Here is a 20578-nt window from a genome sequence, read left to right as displayed (position 1 = left end):
CTGATACTTCATGGTGCTCTTCCCTGCATGGTTTTGGCAGTATCTGGCTATAACAGAACTGTGCCCTCAGAGTTTCATGGCAAATCTATTGGCAAAACTGAAGAAAAAAATACATATTCTTCTGCTGAATGGAGCTATAAAAAGGAGCTGTAAAAACCATAAATAGTCACAAAGTTTGATTTATAGTGGATATCAGTAGTTGCTTTGAAAATAATAATAGTAAAGAAGCAGCAAATTGGCAGCAGTGAAAGCCATCCTGTGGCAGATTAAGTATTTGGTAAATACTCAAGTTATATTCTGCAATGTAATCTGCACACATGGTCCTTGGGAAGGGTACCTGGTGCTCTGGCTGAATAATGATGGGACAATTAAAATATCCCGACAATTTCAGTGGGTCTAAATGCTGTAGAATGGCCACAGTAAATAAAGTTGAGATGATCTTTCAGCGCGTTTCACTTTATTATATGTATAAAACTAGGGGTATCGATGCAAAAAGACCATGTAAATGCTGGCTGGTAAAGGCAGTGAGTTCCACAGAACTGCAGATTGCCACAGCAAAACGTTAATACTGGAGATTAAATATAACTGGAAGCTTGATAGAAGAAAGGAATAAAGTTCTGTGCTCAGCCAGGAGCTTCCATGAATGAGAGCAGTGCTGCAGTCACTCCTCAGGCTGTGCTGGCAGCTGGATCTGAGCCCACATCAGCACTGACAGCTGGGTGACACGATGGAGCCCAGCCCAGCAGCAGAGCTCTGCCCACGTTGCTCTGTGGGAGTACAGCTGAAGTGTGCCCTGTGGCTGAGCACCGCAACCCAGAGCTGTAACTATGGAGGTGGAGAGGAGGGTGAAAGGGCTCCTGGGCACGTGCAGTGTGTGAGGAGTGATGCAGGATGACAGGCACGAAGATACGTCTTGACTAGAATGACCTTTGGAGACAAGCACCAAAGCTGGTGTGAGGTGGCTGTGCTGCCCTGGGGCAGGTAAGGAGGCAACATAGAGGGTCCAGAGTGACTCATCAGCATGAGCAGAGAGGCTTCTGTGTGTATAAAATGCTGCCTGGTGTCAGAGGAAAGGGAACCATCTTCAGGTGTGGGGAAAGTCCTCCCCAAGATCCTTCTGAGAAATTCTATTCAAAGCAGTGAAGGAAACGTGGATGGGCTGTGCAGGGAAACCGCCCAGCTCAGGATGCACAGGGCACATTCATGCAACTGCAGGGATGGGGTGTCAGCAGCTCCAGGCAGCCGTGCTGGAGCCTCACATTTCCTCCTCACATCTGAGCTAAATCCCCCCTCTGCTGAGTTCTCCCAGGATTGCTGTGGCTCACCAGACTGCAGGACTGAGGTGAGGTTTGTTTTCCTTATCCTAATGCAATGCCCTGGAACAGGCTGCCCAGGGAGGTTGTGGATGCCCCATCCTTGGAGGTGTTCAAGACCAGGTTGGACGGGGCCCTGGGCAACCTGATGTAGTAAATGTGTATGTTTGGTGGCCCTGCCAGGCAGGGGGTTTGGAACTACATGATCCTTGAGGTCCCTTCCAACCCGGGTCATTCTGTGATTCTGTGATTCTGTAATGCAGAAGTCACAGCTGTGGAGCTGCAGGAGGCAGCATGCTGGTGTGGAGCAGGATGTGCGAATGCATCTGGGCTCTGCCACTGTCTCCATCCCCAGCTCCTACCTTGCTGCAGGAACCCCATGCCACCATGCCCAGCCCCAGGGTTTATTTCTAAGCTGCTTCTGTACAGATTGTCCAATGCCAGCACTGGAAAACTGCACAAACACTGCTGGAATGTGATGGTGCCAAGGGAGCTGGGCTGTCCATGGAGTGGATCACACTCATGGCCATAGCAAGGGCAAGTGCTGCAGGGCGTTCTGGGGGTGTCGGTAATAACAGCAACACAACAGATAGATTGGAGCAGGTGTGAGCTTCCTTTTTTGCTATTTGTGCCAAATTCTGTTCTCGCTGTTTTAGACTTGCATATGGGTAAACCGTTCTCCTTGTTGTTCTCCTAATGTATTTCTGAGACCGAAAAAGAAAACCTTGATTCCAGAGCCTGTAGTATCCGAGTTCTACACCCCCCTGTGAGAAGGCTGTAGTGAGGTGGAGTCAGTCTGCTCTGAGAGGTAACAGTGATAGGACTGGAGGGGATGGTCTCAGGTTGTGCCAGAGGGAGTCAGGTTGGGTATTAGGAAACAGGCCTGCTCCCAAAGAGCAGTCAGGCATGGGCACGGCTGCCTTTGGACTGGGGGGTAACCATTCCTGGGGGCGTTCCAATGCCATGAGGATGTGGCACTGAGGGATATGGGCAGTGGGCATGGTGGGGTGGGTTGGGCTTGGGGATCTTGGAGGTCTTTTCCAACCTGAGTGATTCTATGAATTTTCTGGAGGCACAAAGGATGCTGTGGAAGTGCAACAGCTGAGGTGCTTCCCCTCAAGTAACTCAGGAAGTAACTCAGACATCTGTGCTTTACTCATCTGTTTCTGTTCACACACAAAACATTTCACGGCAGCAAATCACACTGCCTGATTTCTGCACTGTCTGTACTAACTGTGGTTTTGGATATGCCACTAAGGAAAAAAAAATACCAAATCTTCGTTTGTCACTCGTATCACTTTGTCTTTCATTCATAAAGAAAATAGTTGTTAAATCTCTTTTGCATAAAGACTTTCTGAAAGGCAGTAACATTTCCTCAAAAGAACAGAAATCATTATCTTTAGAAAATGAATGCCAAAGTACTACAAGGAACTTACATAAGAAAAAAAGTCAATGATTCCTTTTATAAAGAAGGGAAGAAGTAAAAGGCAGCTTGAGGTTATGGCAAAAACCACCCAGAAGCGTCTGGGAAGGTCTCAGCAACCCAGAGCTGTGCTCCTGCAGCACGCAGAGCCCCAGGCACTGTGCTGGGCTGAGCGTGGTGTGTTTGCTCCCAGGACTTGGCTGCTTTTGTGGACTGCAACGAATAGTTTAATTTAGAATCATTGAATCATTCAGGTTGGAAAAGCCCTCTAAGAATAATACCACGTCCAACCCCAACCCATTCCCACCATGCCCACTGCTCATGTCCCTCAATTCCTCATCTCCTCCTCCAGGCATGTGGACTGCACCACTTCTGTGGAGAGGTTTAACTGACATTCCCTGTAACAGAAGGAGACAAGGGAGCAGCCAGCACTCAAGTTTGCGTGGTGACCTCAGGCTGGTGATGCTAACTTGGTATAAACAATGCTAAGGTGTTTCAGCAGCAGGTGGGTAACACTGCCAGCATCCTGCTATGGTACCCATGTGCTGCTGTGTTTGCAAAGACTCCTGTTCAGATGTGCTGCTGGAACTGCTGTCTCACTAGGGAGAGCAAGAGCAGGAAAACAACGCCCCACAACAGCTTATTGACTAGATCAGAGAATGCTGACCCCACTTCACCTCTTCTGAAGGGTTTTTCAGACCGTCTGTGCTCCTTCCATACATTTGGTTTAGAGAGAGCTCTGAATTTTAGTCTTTTATTGTGTTCCCTGGTTTTACTGTATGTGAGAGGGCAGCAGAAAGGGAGGGTGCTCAGCTCAGTGCAGTGAGCAGACCCCCAGAGTGCAGCTCTGGGAGCAAAAAGCAAGACAGCAGCACTGCCCAGGCTCCTGGCAGGTATCTAAAGTACGTGTCACAGCAGAAGAGAATGTTTGTTCCTGCCATAAAGAACTAATTAAGGAAGTGTGAAAGGCAGAGGTGTAGAAGAGGTCAAGATACCAAGTGAGGTAAAAAAGCTCTGTGAAGGGAGAAGCTAGCAAAAGCTGATGGGAAGGTGATGGAGGTCAGCACACCACAATGCCCGGGGGCTGCAGGGTGTGCAGCTGAGCTCCTGCTGCAGCACAGGGTGGGAATGGCCTCCATGCCAACGCCCTGAGCAGTGCCTGAGTGAGGCTGCCAGGGGACAGAGGCTGCTGCTGAGCTGCTGTGCAAGGACAGAGCTGAAAATGCTGCCACCAGGTGCTGCCCCTCCAGTGAGCCCAAGGAGCAGGTCAGTTCAGAGGCTTTTTCTCCTCTGATGGCATGACACTGCGGTCAGATCACACCATGGCCCTTCTCTGATGATGCTGCTGAGCTCTTCAGGCATTTCATTTGGTGGCAAATTATTTCTATGGGTCTTTTCTGTAACTTCCCATTTTGTCACTTTCCTTTAGACAGGGATGTTGTGGCCCTACTCCCATAGGTGCCACCCATGGCTGCTGACACCATCTGTCCAACAGGTGTCCTGGGCACCATGGGAGCTTTCTGTGTGAGCAGCCTCATTAATCCAGCCTGAGGAAATCCAAGGTCTCCAAGGAATTACACAGAATGGAAGAAGGAAATATTGCCATAAAAGGTAACAACAGCCTTTAAATGAAAGCCTAAAGGCACGAGGTCTTGCTAGGTTTGCTCTTCCAAGGGCAGTGATTCAGGAATGGGGCTTGTTTTCACAGAGAACATTCATAGAGAAGCATCTTGTATTTCTCAAGATAATTCACTGGATTGGAATTTTTCCTCTAAATGCAATCATCTTCAAGGGAAGGTGAATGAGAATATCCTCAACAACAAAATGCTTCTTGTGTCCTACAAAGTGCTAAGCTGACATCTGTAGCATCCTCGGTCCCCTGGAGAGCTGATGAATGATAAATAATGCAACAGAATGAGCTGGTTTTGCACAGCTTCACACCAGCTCTTCTGAGAGCTGAAAGGGAACCAGGCGTTCAATAACCAGGAAGCTCTGAGCGTGGTGGGGTATCTCCATGCTGCTCCTCCTGCCCACCACACCTGGTGGCTCTCAGCACCAGGTGGGGCTCAGGAGGGTTGGCAGGGAGCACATGAGGCTTTCCTTGTGGTGTATACTAAAAAGTGGTGACAGTAGGAGAGAATGTCATCGGTTTTATGGGTTGGAAAAGATCTCTGAAATCACTAAGTCCAACCACCAACCCACCATGCCCACTGAGCACATCCCTCAGTGCCACATCTCCACCCCCTGGGCAGCCTGTGCCAGACCCTCACTGCTCTTCCATAGAAGAAAATAATCCTAATATCCAACCTGCACCTCTCCTGGCACTACTTGAGGCCATTATCTCTCATTTTATCTGTTTCCTATGAGAAATGATGGAATAGCAGAGAAATGGTAGGTAAGGATAGGATGTATATGGTAGGATAAGGTGGGATGATATAGTGTAGTATTGGATAGGATGGGATGGGATAGGATAACAACGCCATGTGCAGAAGCACGGGGAAGATAAAAAAGAATGTCTAGAGAAGGGCAGAACTTCATTAATGATATTTCCACTCCTGAACTGCCCACACTGACGCAAAATGAAAACTAAATGGGTTGTCTCAGCACAGTTCATTGTCTTAGCACAATTCAAGAGCAGCCTGTGTCCATTTGCTGTACCTTTCGGAAATATCTCAGAGGTAAAAGCCTAAGGAAAGTGGGGAGGGTGACGCTGATGCCCAGATATCCTTGGAGCTGCTGTTACTCTGGTGCTCATGACTTCCTTCTCACCCATCACGTTCTCAGGCAGTGGGTAATAGGAAGGCTGCAGAAAGGACATTAACAAATGGCAGGTGAGTCCTTCACACAACCTCTAAATGAAAAAGCCTGAAAGGAAAGAACTTGGGTGAAAAGGGGGGAGAGCTGTGGTGTGAAGCAGCCCTGCTCAGCTCAGAGAGTGGGTAGGAGCCCCTGGACACAATGCAGGGGGCAGAGCTATTGCTTGATGCACCAAACCAAGAGGGCAGGCTCATAAGGAAGTGCATTTTCTGCACATGAGAACGATGTGAAAAAGATTCAATTAAACACTTTATGGAAAGTCTGTTTATGGGGTCAATTAGATCTCCAAGAGAAAACTATTTGTCTTAGGGAATCGGAAGGAAACAGTTCACTGCTGTTAGCAGGGCAGCTGTAGGAGAACATTGTTATCAGTGTGTCTGTTACAGAACATTTTAGTTATGTGTATGTTTGTGTAAAGCCGCTCATCCTTCCAGTCGTGTTCTTTAAAACCAGGTATTTAAAGCGAAAATAACACGGATCAGCCATACGACAGGGGATATGCAGGCGAGCACATACAAGGGTTACTCTTTCAAATGAGTTTGTAGCAATGAGAGTCTGAAAGATAAGAATTTGCCTCATCCTGAGAAGGGTGCAAGCTCTTCTGTAATAATAACCCCTTATTATAGAAGCTGACTTCTATGTGGAATAGAACTTCTGACTTTTTGAAACTAAAGAAAAAACATAACACAAAACCCTATTACAGATCAGCTGGAAGCTGTACCCACTTACTAAGAGAATCTTTCCAGCTCAGTCAAGAGGAATCACAGATAATAAATCTGGATTTTAAAGAGTCCTTAATTTGGCAGCTGCAGCAACCGCAGCATAGATGGATGACCATGGTAACACTGTGCACAGCACAGAGAGAAACGTTAATGGTTGTTAAGAAGAGAAGATTCAGCCCAGTTTTATTGAGAATATAATACTCTCTTCATACAAACTAATAATAAATTTGCAATACAGTCACCTGGGGAAGCAGTGCTGTAATTGAGGCGGGGCTCTGAGAAATAACACTTCCCAGTGGAATTACAATTAACATCTACATTGCTGAGAGTTAAGTGCTGTCTGAAAAGGGAAGGATTGCTGGCAGGGCTCAGTTGCTTCCCATTCCTGCGGGCATGAACACCAGCAGGCAGGTACTGGGCATCGTGGGCACCAACCTGCAGAGCAGCTGTGCTAAGGCTGGAGCTGCTTCTCCATGGAGCAGGGCTGGCTGATGTCTGGTGTGAGAACCAAACGTGGGCAGTAAGCCAGCCCAGGTGCAGGACTGGAATCACAATGTGAAGATTATGCCAAATTGTAAGGATGTAAATTGATCAAGATTCTCTTATTCAAGGAACTTATCACCGCATTTTCCACTTTCTGCTCCAGTAATGAGTATTCCACAGCTAATCACTGAAGAATGTCACCTTTTAAATGTAATTTCTACTTGAAGTGGTGTATCTATGTGCAGAATTACCATGCTGCAATAGAAAATCCAGTGCTCACCGCCCGGCGGTGGCACAGCCTGTCCCTCACCCCCACCTGGCCCTCCCGGACACAGCCCCATGTTCCCTCAGTCCCTGTTGCTGTCCCAGAGCTCAGTACTGCCCCTCTGCTCCATTGTGAGAGTTGGTGCAGAGATAAAGGAACAGAAAATTGCCAGTTGATTTAGGGTCTGAAATGCCTCACCCTACTTGTCTGCTTTCCCTTCCTCCTTCCCTCTCATGGCTGTGGTACTGAATGCAGCACAGCCCCACAACTTGTGCCCTTATGGCTGCACCCTTAGCTCTGCACACCCCATGTCCTGCTCTAGCAGTGCACGCTAAGGCTGCCAGCTGCCTGTCCCCTCTGCTGTAACCAAGGCTGGCAGCTGGCACACCTCTGCTGCACACCCCTGCACAGCCTTACTGCACATCCCAAAGCACACACTTGTTGCACTTCTCCGCTGTGCATCTGTGCTTACACATCACTGCTGGCACATCCCTGCTGTGCATCCTAATGCCCACTATACCTGAGACATTCTCCTTCACTCAGACCTTCCAAACTGGCTTTTTTCAATAATTCTTTGCACCCCAGTGGATTTCATCTGAGATTTTTCCACCTTGGGGAATGGCAGGTGAACATCAGCTGTGCTTTTGCACAGGACTCTTCAGGGCTTTGGCAGTCAGTAGGCACTGCACTGTCTGAAATGGAAGATGTGGCATTGCCAGGAACAGAAGGAGCCAGGAGAAAGAGGAGCCAGGAGCACAGCCAGCCCAGAGCTCTGGTAGTTCTCTGCTTGCACCTGGAAGCTCATGCAGCCCAGACAGAGGAGCTGCAGAAGAGAAGCATTGCAGGATGTATGAGACAGAACACATTTCCATTTCTGGGGCTACAGACACTGCCGCTGCAGCAGCATTGTTTAAACAAAGCTAGAGAGTGGTTCTCAAGTGAGTGTTACAGAAACGGCTCCGAGATACAGCACAAACCCATGTTTTCTGGGGGCACAGAGGATGGAAAAGCAGCACTTTGTGAGGCTGCACAGGAGCCTGAGAAGTGTTGTGATGTCTGTGGGGTTCCCTGCAGCACAAATGAAGCTGCTCTTCTCAATTTCAGCTGTAGTGAAAGAGGAGGCCTTGATGAAAGGTGTGCAGTTTGCTTTGGCACTTAGAACTCTGGAAATGGAAGGGATGTGTGAGCATTTCCTGGCTGAGCTGCTTTGTGTTCTCCATAGTGGAAAACCACACAGCAATTTCCACCTGCTTAGCACCACTGCTGACTTTAATTCTTCCAGTGGTGTAATTTGCGCTGAACTTTTAATATAGTAAGTATTCTTCTATGTTTTGTCTTCCTTCCTGGGAGTCACCTCACATCTGTCCCACATCCACCCCGCAGACACCTCATGCAAAGCAGCAGCTGCTGGTGAGCTCTCCTGGAGATGGTGAGCATGGGAGGAGCTCCCATTGTCCAGGACCCACCCACCATCCTCAGCTCCAGATGGTCAGCAATTAACCCACCTTTTCGTCTCTCGAGTTAATGCCTTGCTCGTGTGCTGTCTCTTCTACCAATACAACCCAAACTGCCCAATTAGAATGTCAGGACCATTCTATTTTAGAGAGGGGAGCTGGACGCGGCTGCGTTGCACTTTTCCTTATATGAGGGAAATTACTGAGGGTTGATCATTCCCAAGAAACACAGTGGGTGTATTTCCTTCATATTTCTCAATATGGTTTGAGGAGACAGTGCCAGACGGCTGCAAGCACTGCGACTATCAGAGCAATTGGTGGATTACGATGCAGAGAGGACCAGTATCCCACGCGCTCCCATTTAAGCCATTATCAGAAGAATGGTTTCTTATCATCTGTTCTCATTATTACAGCCCTTGTGAACGGGAGGGCATAAATTGTCTGAATAATGATGAGGTTGGATTTGGAACAAAATCACTCCCCAAACATTTGGCTAATGCAGGAGGCGGCAGCAGAAATGGAGGAGGACCCCAGGCATGCAGGAAGGACATTACTGCTTTTACAGTTAAACATCTTTGGAGAAGAATAAAACACGACGCCCCAGACCAGCACCAGGAAATCTCTGTTTCCACATTTTCCACTTTTCAGTATGAATTTCTTCCATCCATAAAAGAGTAAAGTGAACTCTCTCTGTCCCTCTGCCTCAAACTAGGCTGTGTTGAATCATAGAATCAAGGAATCCTAGAATGGTTGTATTGGAATGGATCCCACAGCCCCTCTTCCTCCTCCCCTGCCAAGGGCTGAGTGCCCCCAGGCTAAAGATGCCCAGAGCCCCATCCATGGCCTCAGGCACCTCCAGAGATGGGGCACCCACAGCTACAGGCAGTGCTGGGGCCTCACAAGGAATGTAGCTGTGAGGTGAGGAGCAGAAAGGAGGGACAATGAGAATGGCAGCCCCATCACAACAGATGTGAGCCCTGGGTTTGGGAGGCAATGGAAAGGATGAATATAGATCTCACATGGAATCAAATATTTATTCAGAACTATGCACAATAAAGCATTTATGAGCTGTTTAAAGGATTTAATTGTCTCAATACAAGATAAACCTTTGATGTTTAATAACCTGTATTATAATAAGTATCTGCTCTGAAAAATAAGAAATGAAAATTGAAATCTTTCCAGCAGAGCAATCACTCACCTGCTGCAAATTGGTTTACAGGAGGTTTTAGTATATCACCATGTGATTACAGGTACTGACCAGCACCTGTGGCAGCCCGGAAGGCAGTGCTGCACCTGCAGAGCTCTGCATCCAGAAGAGCTGTGCCATGGGCACGGAGACAGCACTGCTCAGGGTATGGCTGCTGCCAGGGGAAGGTCCATGGGGTGGGGGCTGCAGACTTTGGTGCAGGTCCTGAAGGGACCACAGAGCTGTAGGTGTGCCCCACAGCAGCAGCTCCTGCCAGCACAAGAATGAGGTGGAGATGTGAACAAAAGCACACACTGCTCATGTGATGAAACACTGAGCAGATCCTCTCATAGCAAATTAGAAAGAGAATTACTCAAAGGGGAAACATTCCTGATGAAGAAACATAAGAAAACTGGGAGAGTGTTGTATGATAATGGTAAAAAATGAAGTCAACAATGCATCCCAAAATACAGTGCTTGCAAAAATAGGAATATTAACACTACAGAGACTTGTAATGGGAGCACAGAAAGAGGCTTATGTGACCGGAAGCAATGCCTGGGCAGTGGTGGTTTGTAATGAGTTGCTCTTACTATTCATTATCAATTTGCACTGAGGTGCTGGAGCAGGTCCAAAGGGCCACAAGGCTTGTGAAGGACTTGGAGCATAAGTCCTATGAGGAGCAACCAGAGGAACTGGGGCTGCTTGGTCTGGGGAAGAGGAGGCTGAGGGAGATCTTGTTGCCTTCTTCCAATACCTGAAAGGTTCTTACAGTGAGAGCAAGGTTGGCCTCTTCTTACTGTTGACAGGTGACAGGACAGGGGAAATGGCCTCAAGTTGCACCAGGGTAAGTTTAGGTTGGATATCAGGAAACACTTCTTTACAGAATGGGTTGTTAAGCACTGGGATGGGCTCCACAGGGACGTGGCTGAGTCACCATCCCTGGATGTGTTTAAAAACCGTTTGGATGTGGTGCTCAGGGCCGTGACTTAGAGAAAGGTTGTTAGTGAGGGGAGGATGGCTGGGTTGTGGTTGGACTTGATGATCTTTAAAGTCTTTTCCATCCCGAGCGATTCTATGATTCTCTGCTTCTCTGCTTCTGTGTATGGGATGAACTCTGTGCAGGAGCCAGCGCTTCATCTGCTGTTCTCTGTTTAGCACATTGCTGTCCAATTATGTATGTAATCCAATTAAAATGGATGGATCGTATAGTAACGTATAAGTAAGGATAATTGCCTCATTTATCCATGTAAATAAAGTATCTAATTCCATCTTCTGTGCCAGCACTGAATGGCAGCACTCCAAAGCACAAGAGGGGGTGGTCCTTGTGCTGCCCCAAGGTCTGCATGGACCCACAGGGAATAGGCACAGCTCCTCTGCCCACCCCACACACAGCTCCCACACAGTGCAGCCCTCTGCTCCCATTCCTGCCCCTTCCTCAATTTCATTTTCTGTGTAGAAGTATAAAGTTTTGATCTGCTGGAAGAGAAAGTCCACTGATGTCTGGAGGTCAAAGACTTCTCATTGTATAGAAGGTTGTTTAAATAAGGACAAAACCAGAAGCGGAAATCAGGAGATAAATTGTGTGATGTCAATCAAGTTTTACTGTAATAAAGCAAATTACCTTTTCCAAATCAGTTTGTCATATTTGGAAGAGGCTCCTTCCCTTCACACTGTCACATCATTACTCATGCTCTCAGCCTGATTTTCCTGGCTCTGCACAGAAGGTTTCTCAGTGCTCACACACAGGTTGCCAGCTCATTTTCTCATGGGCATGCAGCAGCTCTGTGACAGGTAACGTTCTGTACACCCTGTGCTGTGAGAACCTGTTAATTCAGCCAAAATGCAGATGAAGGTAGACACGATCTGGTGAGAATCAAAGAACCACAGAGTCACAGCACGGTTGGGTTGGGGAGCACCTCACAGCCCCACAGATCCAACCTAGAAGGCAAATATTTACATTCAGAATGTGAAAAAAGAACTTTTGAAGCTCCCTTGTAAGTCATTTCCCCTTAAACACATGCTGTTCCCTGTACCTACCACGTAGAATCATACTATAAAAAAAGCAAAAAAACAAACAAGCATTAAAGCCAAATGTAAGTGATACCTTGAAAAATGTTTTAATTTCCAATAGATTTTGGAATGACAACCTTAGTTTTGCAAATAACAACAGAATCAGTGCTACAGAGCAGCAAGAACCATGCATTTAGTGCAAACGTTACTTTAAATGTGAGCTTGGTCCTTTATGGAGCATTTCCAAGACAAACTGCTCTGCAAGGAAACCCAAACAGCCTAAAATGTGTGCTTGTAGTTTGCAAGTTTCTGATGGTCATTGCGCATATTGCAGTTGTGAGTCTGAAGGGCAATAACTGCAAAGAATGAATACAAATAGGCCAGGCTGGATGTGGCTCTGTGCAGCCTGGTCTGCTGGGGTCACCCCATGTGCTGCACTGCTGGGCTCAGCCATGGTGAGGGTGCTGGCAGCAGCAGGGATGGGAAGGAGCTGAGAATAGCCTGGGTCTGGCAGGAGGAAGATGTCCACGGCAACTGAACTGCTCTGGCTGGCTTCCTCTCAGCAGCTTGCCTCATTCAGCACTGTCTGAAGGCTCCCTCTGCTTCCTGATAAGTAAGAATCCCATCCGTGCAGATGGGGACACCAGGGCTGTGCTGTGCCCTGGATCCCTGGTGTGACCCCGTGTTGTATAACTCAGGAACGTGAGTGAGGAAAATAAACCTGAGGACGAGAGAAATGAGCTGTCATACACAACCGAGCCACTGCGCTTCCTGAACAAGGCAGAGTGCAGTTAGATGCTTTTAGCTGCTGTAGAAGCGGTCCCACAGTACCCAAGCATGCATTATTTGGGAGACAGCATATACATACAGGTCTGTGGGAGCTCTTTTCTCTTTCTGCTCTATTTCTGGGGCCTGTTGAGCTGGCAGTGCCTGGCTGTAAAGGCACATTGCACCACTCCCTGTGGCTGGTGGCCATGCCCAGAGATGTCCTGCAGCTGCTGGTGGGTACTTGGGTGCAACTGCTCATCCCCTGGGCTCTGAGCACTCTGTGCAGCTGCAGGGAGAGCAGTGCGGGGCTCCTGGGGGCCTGCAAATAGGAGGAGGCTCCTGATGGATGCCAGGATCCTGAAGGAAGCTGAGCTGAGCAGAACTGCTCTAAGAACCTTTGACTTCTGATTCAGCAAAGAAACCCTCTCCTTTTCCAATCTGCTCTGCAACCAAGTGGTTCCAGCAGAGTCAAAACCACCAATTCAAACTGCAGTGGAAGGATTTCTGGTGAACGTGTCATCTGTTATACTTGTCCCAGCTTAATAGCTGGCTGCTATTAGTAGGTGGTGCCCTCAAACAGTGGGAAGAGTGTGTGAGAGGAAGAGGACATCATTTCTTTACAGAAAAAGGACCTACAACCTGCAGCAGCCAGAGAATGGGGAGATGCCCTTTGCTGGTCAGGGATGCAGGCACAAGGCTGAGATTCACTTTCGCACCTAATGACACAAAGCTGTTTCTGCTGGGGTTGCATTTTCAGGCACAGAATTTCCTTGGCATCTTTAGCCTCAGTAGCAGATATTGGAGAAGAGTGCTTACTGTTGTCAGTATCGATGAGAAAATGAGTAAATTTGGCACTGAGATTTCTCCTGGGATTGTAACTGCACTGAACTGATCTACAAATAGTAACATATCTATAATTTCAACAGAGACCAACAGCATCGATCTCTTTCAAAACAACAAATTAGGCAGTATAGAGAGCCATGAATCAAGGCTCTTCGCCACTGTTTCTTCAGCAATATTTTGTCACTGTTTTTTTCTTCCCCCGGTCTCTGCTGAGCCAGCTCAGAACCAAACCCCTCCTGACCGTTGTGCTCTGTGTCACTGTGATGGTGGTGGGAGAACAAAAGCTCTGTGCTCGAGGCTGGGCAAAGCACTGAGGTGCTGCTGGGCAGGGACCTGCACCCATGGCAGATGGGACCCTCACATGATCTGCACCCATGGCACTGCTCCCAGGGGAGAAGTGGAACACCCAGGGTCAGGCAGCTGTTGGCTGGAAGCAGGGTGAGCCTGCAGGCCTCCAATTCATCTGGATGGACCTGGTGCTTTATATATAAAAGCCATTAGAACACTCCTTTTAACAAGCAGTTCTGGGATGTATTCTCCACTCGCCATTCCCTCACCTGATTTTCAATTGTGCTGGAAGCCAGACCTCTCTGCCCTCTGGAAACCAGCTAATCAATGTCATGAGATCTGAGCCATCCCCACTTGATGTGCAACAATAGAAGCATTGTGTTCATACTGAAGACAAACGACTTCTCTGCCGCTGAACAATGCCAGCTGATCAGTATCTTTCTGATCTAAGCTGGACCGATCCACTCATCTGGGAGATTCCTATAGAGCTATTTGCGCTGCTGTCATGGATGTTTTGATAGTAGACCATCTTAATCTTTGCCTTTTTTTGTAGTATATGTGGGAAAATAAAAGAACCTGTAATTAGATATCTCTCAAAAAGATGCTGGGAAAATTGAGTTGTGCCCCCTTAAAAGCTAAAAAAGCTTAGAAAAATGGAGCTGGAGGATGGGAATGTGTGAGGAGAGACTGAGAAGTGGCTGTGTGCTGCTGGAGCAGGGCTGGAGGAGATTTCCACCTTCAGCTGCCCACATAGAGGGCAGAGCAGAGCTTCCTGTGGCCAGACTGGGATCAAAGGGAGCCAAAGGCAGGGAGAGAGGCAGGGTCTGCATCCTTGGGAGTGCAGAGCTTGACCAGACAAAGCCACGTCAGCCTTGTGTAGCTCTGACATCACTGCTGTGTGAGTCAGATGCTGCTGGTGAGACTGCTAGGTCTCTTGCAAACTGAATTTGCCCACTGGTTCCATCTATAACACTGATTAAAAGTGCCAGTGTGATCTGGAACACATGAGCAGTGAGATACCTCCTGAAGTCCACATGGACAGAGAGTGGAGATCCATCATAGAATCATGGAATGGCTGGGTTGCAAAGGCCCACAGGCTCTCCAGCTCCAACCCCCTGCTGTGTGCAGAGTCACCAACACAGCCCAGGCTGCCAGAGCCCATCCAACCTGGCCTTGAATGCCTGCAGGCCTTGAATGGGGCATCCACAGCCTCCTTGGGCAACCTGTTCCAGTGTGTCACCACCCTCTGAGCAAAAAACATCTACCTAAGATCCAACCTATACCTCCCCAGTCTCAGTTTTAAACCATTCCCCCTTGTCCTATCATTATCCACCCTTGTAAATTGCCCTCATCGCAGAACTGTGCGATGTCTGATACCCGCCAGTGCCTCAGGTGAGTATCCAGCAGTAAGGGTAGGCATTGTAAGATGCCTTGTAGAAAAGGCTTAAGGATTTCAGCTTTTTTTAAGCACTTTTTTTTCTTTTTTAAACAAATCATCTTTAAGGTTCTTGTCTACAGGTATTGACATGGTAATTAAATCACAGACATCTACAAGAAAACAGACAGAGGTGTGAGCATGCAATGGAGCTTTGCTTTTAAGGATGGAGCTATCCACAGCCATGCAGGGGATGGCAGCAGGAGGTGCAGTGACAGCCACTGAGTGTGCCCATCCTCTGGGCAGTGGTGGGAACCCTCCTGGGTCTGTTCCTTCCAGCCACATGTTACCTGTGGTGACTAAACCTGGTGTTATTCTCAGACTGTGGATGATGTGCTGTGACTCATTCATTTCCCTGAAAAACCAATTTTTTTCTTGTGTTTCTGCCTCCCCACTCTGGAGTTGTATCATTATATCAATAGCCTTTTTTTTTCCTTGAACAATTTATTACCATTACAGCCCTCTTCTACAGTTTTAAAATACCTGTAGTTGATGATGCAGTCTATTAGAAAGCTGCTTTATCCCAATTGACTGTGAACATCTGGCTTTACCAGCAGTGGTGTGAGCATGACTCTCTCAGTCCAAATTCAGGGCAAAGATTGATGTACCGTGTTAGAAAGTAGAGCTGAAGAATGCTTTAAACCTCCAATAGGAAATGAGCAGCTGTGAAAACCTCTTCAGTGAGGAAGGAGTGGCGTTTTAGAACATTTCCCTGCAGACCTGACAACAAAAAGCAACAAAAGCAAGTTGAGGTTTGGGTGCTGTTACTGCTGGGTGAGGGTGCTGTTGCTGGGTGAGCTTTAAAAAATGTTTCTCAGGAAAGATTTCCAATTGCAAAATTGTCCACAGAATTTATTCACACCGGTACGATATCAGTGAGATCTCCCCCAGTGTAAAGATGATGCCAGCAGTTGCAGAATTCACTGTCTTCAGTTCAGACTCAATTATTCTTTGGTGTTTGCATTGCAGATGCAGAGGATGGCTTGAATCAGTCCTACAGAGCTTTCCCCAGAGGTTCTGCTTGATTTCAGTGCCAAGGCAGTCAGGTCTCTGGACTGAAGAGACTCTTCCCCAGCACTACCAGGAGACACAAAACGAGGATGAGAGGAGACAGCAGTGATACTTGGGTGGGAGATCACAGCCCTTCCATCTCCAGCTCGAAGATCATCCACTGAATGTTAGCTAGGGAACTCAGCCATGGCAACTAATGGTAGAGATCGTGGTTATGAAATAACATTCCTGGAGCTTTACTTCTTCCATGCTGACCAACAATGTGTGAACAAATGATCTTCAGCCTGGGGTGGGAGGATGGAGGTCTGAATGGGGCTGCCAGAAGATGCGAAGGGCCATGTTTTTTTTCTCACAGTATGAAGCATGTTGTGATTTGACTGTTCATCCAAATCAAGAAAAACAATTGTTCTCAGAGTCCTTTATTACCACTGAATCCTTTGTTATTCTGAGGACAAAACTCTGATATGATCCAAAGGAGATTAGGAAGCTCCATGGAGTACAGAAACACCAGCTGATACCTAACCCAGGGCAGGGAGTCCCTGTGCTCACTGCTGCCTCACCTCTCCCCTTGGACTGACACCATGTACCAGTGTAGGCATATTGTGTACTTCCACAATCCTCATTGCAGCGATGGCTGCTGATCCAGTGGGTGCTCATTGCCCCCATGTCCTTCTTACCAAAGCTGGAGCATCCCCAGGCCGTGCTGCCCAGCATCCCCTGCACTGCAGCAATGGGCGCTCCTGCTGCTGCCACACAGATATCTTTGGGTACGTTGAGTGTGCACCAGTGGGACAGCTGTGACATACCTGTCACTATGGAGCTATGGAGAACTAATTAGTGGGCTCATCAGGGTATTGCTTTGCTTCATAATTGCCTTTTTCTAGTTCTGTCAATTAAGGATTCTTCCCCTAAACCACAGTGGCTGTTAGGAATTTTCTGCAGTCATCTTTAAATATCAGCTGTGTCATAAATATTTTATAAAATATTTTGTAACAAAGGATGAGATTACACTGATCCCCAGAGGAACCCACTGGAGCTAGGAGAGAGTTCCAGGGCAGTGTGGGGTTCCAGGCAGCCATCAGATTCTTCTCATGTTCTGCATTGCAGCATCCCTGCCAGGCAGTGGGGCTACATGTAGAGCACATTCCAAGCTGTATTCCAAGGCAGATATTGATATGAGCAGGAATCTAACATGCCTCGGGCCTGAGAGGATCCCAGTAGGTGCCTGTGTCCTGCAGTGGTTTTGCATGAGGAAAGTGCTGAGATCTGAAAGGAAGAATTTCCCAATGAAAATGAGTCCTGAATCTCCAGATAGCGCATCAGGTGTTAGCTTTTCCTTTCTTTTTCTTACAGGATCTTTAGTTTTGTGGCTGCCTGGAGGATAATGAGCTCTCCCTGGCACACTGGGCTGCGCTTCTGGGTACCCCTGCTGGGTTCTCAGTGCCATGCAGCTGTGGTGGGAGGTGGAGGGGTGGGGGCTCAGGGAGCAGGGCCTGGCCCATGCAGGGTGGGGTGTGGTTTTTTGCTGATGTCACTTATTACAAGGGCAAAATCTATAGAAATTGAATACATTCCCCTGTGTAAATACAGGAGATGTTTACTATGACAGAGCTAATTAGGCACCTGGGAGAATTTATGCAGAGCTAATAACAAGCAGAACAAAACATTGTCTTAATTTACCCTCAGGCTCACAAAAATGTTGTTCATTCATGCTGCACTAATGAAGGCAACAAATATTAACCCTTTATGGCGGCCCTGGGTACAGGAGCGATCCCTCACTGGGTGCTGTGGGTGGTGGTGTGCTTGCTCCATGTAGAGCCACTGATGAGCACTGGGAGCCCTTCTGGAAGGCAGCTGCTGGCTTTTTGCACACTCAGGTTGCTGTGAGAGGCATCAGGCAGGAGGAGAATCTTGCCCGAGGTGTATTTATTCCCTGTATGTTTCAAGGCTGGTTTTGGAGATCTGCACCTGGCACAATCTGGACAGGTTTAGGAAGTGCTTCTACCTCAGGAAGCCATGCTAAGCTCTGCCTAGGCTCAGAGCATTGCTAGGCATGCACTTAGCTCTGGTGGTTTTCAAGTGATGGATAAAGTAGGACTTACTGAGGGCACTGGAGAGCTGTGAGCGAGAAAAGACATACTGTTTTGTTTTTGGTTTTTTTCTGTTTTCCTTCAAGCAAACAAAAGACAAGACTGAAAGCAACCTGAAGCACAGGGAATGGGGGACCCTCCGTCTCATGCTGGCTCACTGCTGCCTGCTGCTCCTGCAGCAGCCACTGCCCCAGCCCAGGTGTGGCAATGCAGGACAGCCCCTGCGTGGTCCCTGCAGCGCAGCATCAGCCATCAGCAGAGCATGAAGGGCACTGCATGGCAGTTACTGCCCGTGTGCTTTGCAGAGCAGAAGTGAGCCCAGAAAGTGAAGCACCACGTGGAGACCTTCTATGTCCCATGTTACAGAACAAGAGCAATGTGCCTCCATGAGTACACTGACAACTGGCTGCAAAGCTCCCCCCAGAGGCTGTGCACTGGTCTGAGGGCTCACAGCAGTGGGGTCGTTGGCATGAGCAGGGATTTATTACTGTGTCTTTTAATTTGAATTTGAATCAAATAAACTACTAAACTGAACAGCAGTTTGCTTTTATAGGCACTACTGCTTGTCTATAAGCCACTGGAAGACTCCAAAGAGATGACAAAAAATAAAGCTTTTATGAATATGTAAACTAGTTTCCCATCTCTTTCTATTCAGAACGCTTTTAATCATCTTAATGTAAAATCTTATAGTCATAAAACATCAACTCAGCCTCTTCTGCACTGCAAAGGTGTGATGGTGCTCGGACAGTAGGTTCAGGCACTGTGCTGCCAGGAGAGCTTTGGAGCGTACTTCAAGCATAATGTCAGTCAGTAATGTCAGTATTGCTTCTCCTCTGAGGCATGAGCAAAAATCTGATGTGTTTATTTTGGTGGGGCTTGTTTGTTTTGTACACAAACACAACGCGTTCCATACTTAATGTGAGGGATATTGCTCTGAGCTGGGGGCAGGAGGCAGTCAGGGAGATATGTGCTGTGTGTGCTGAAGGCAAAAACTTCTGCAGACTTCTTAGAGAGGCCATTCAAATTCTGCAGGTCCGTGTGTGAGCTAGTTCCAAAATCATCTATTAAATCTGAATATGAGCCAGAACAAATCGGCTGGGAAACACAGACTCAAGTAATACTGATGAAATTTGTATTCATTTTAAGTGTTTCTAATGCAGTTTCAATATTGTATTACAGTGATATTCATATTTGCCATCAGGACGTATCAGATCGAATCACTGGTAGCTGATGGGCTTTTATATCATATTTTTCAGATATAAATCTCCTCTCCTCTTTGCAATTGGAATATATTTGCGATGATAACGAGGCAGCAGGACAAGGCCGTTGCAATGTGGCTGTCCCTGCTACGCCTCTTGCTGTGCAACCCACTCATGCTGTTTTCCAGATTTCCTCCTCCAATTTGGGTGCTGTTTTTTGGGGCACTCTCAAGACAGGACAAATCTCCCTCACATCCAGTCAGCATTTTTATCTATTTACCTTTCTCTTTTTAATCAGTTCCATGTTCAACTAATTTCATCCTTCGCTGACGGGTGCTGCTACTTAGTCAGTGATGGATCATGGGAGGTGGCAGTTACTTTGCTGAAGAGCCTATTGATTTCTGTGTACTGTTACGGTGTACCTGCTCAGTCCTAACAGTTTGCCTTGTTTTCGTCCATTTTGTACATAGATTTTATTTTCAGCTCGGGTGTTATTCAAGTCAATGGGTTCACAGAAGCATGACTGCACAGATTGGTTGGATTTTCTGGTCTCACAAAAATGGGACAAAAAATCGTTTGGGTTGAGGTCATCTTGTGATTACTTTGTGGTAATTACAGTGGAGCCATTGCAGCCACCAGCTGCTTACAGACCTGCTCTGACGGTACTGCCCTTCCTGGAGTGCAGCAGTAGACAGCTTGTGTCATAGTATCAATGGGCTGAGGCCAATGGGCTGAGGTTCAACACACCAAGTGCTGGGTCCATGCACTTTGGTCACTCCAAGCTCACTCGGTGCTGCAGGTGTGGGGCAGAGTGGCTGTGAGTGGTGTTGAGGAAAAGGCCATGGGAGTGGTGGGCAACAACTGCTGAATGTGAGCCAGTGGTGTGCCCAGGGGGCCAAGAGGGCCAAAGGCATCCTGGCTTGTGTCAGCAGCAGGAAAAGGAGGGGATCACCATCCCTGGAGGTGTTCCAGAGCTGTGGAGATGTGGCACTGAGGGATGTGGGCAGTGGACATGGTGGGTGTGGGGTGGGTTGGGCTTGGGGATCTTAAGGGTCTTTCCCAATCTGAATGATCCTATGATTCTATGACTGTACTTTGCATCCTCTCTTTCCATCCCCATGCACGGCTAAAATTAACCCACCTCAGAGAAGTGATAAGAGCATGTTTGTATGATCACAGCCATCAATGGGCCGTCCTTTGGCTGCTGATGGGGACTCAAGGGCAGCTCATTTCTCATGGATGTGGGGAGATAAATTAGAACAGGGATATTG

Source organism: Coturnix japonica, chromosome 5, assembly GCF_001577835.2.
Source record: "Coturnix japonica isolate 7356 chromosome 5, Coturnix japonica 2.1, whole genome shotgun sequence".
Lineage (NCBI taxonomy): Eukaryota > Metazoa > Chordata > Aves > Galliformes > Phasianidae > Coturnix > Coturnix japonica.
The sequence above is the reverse complement of the archived record's forward strand: the minus strand, read 5'-3'. Positions refer to the sequence as shown.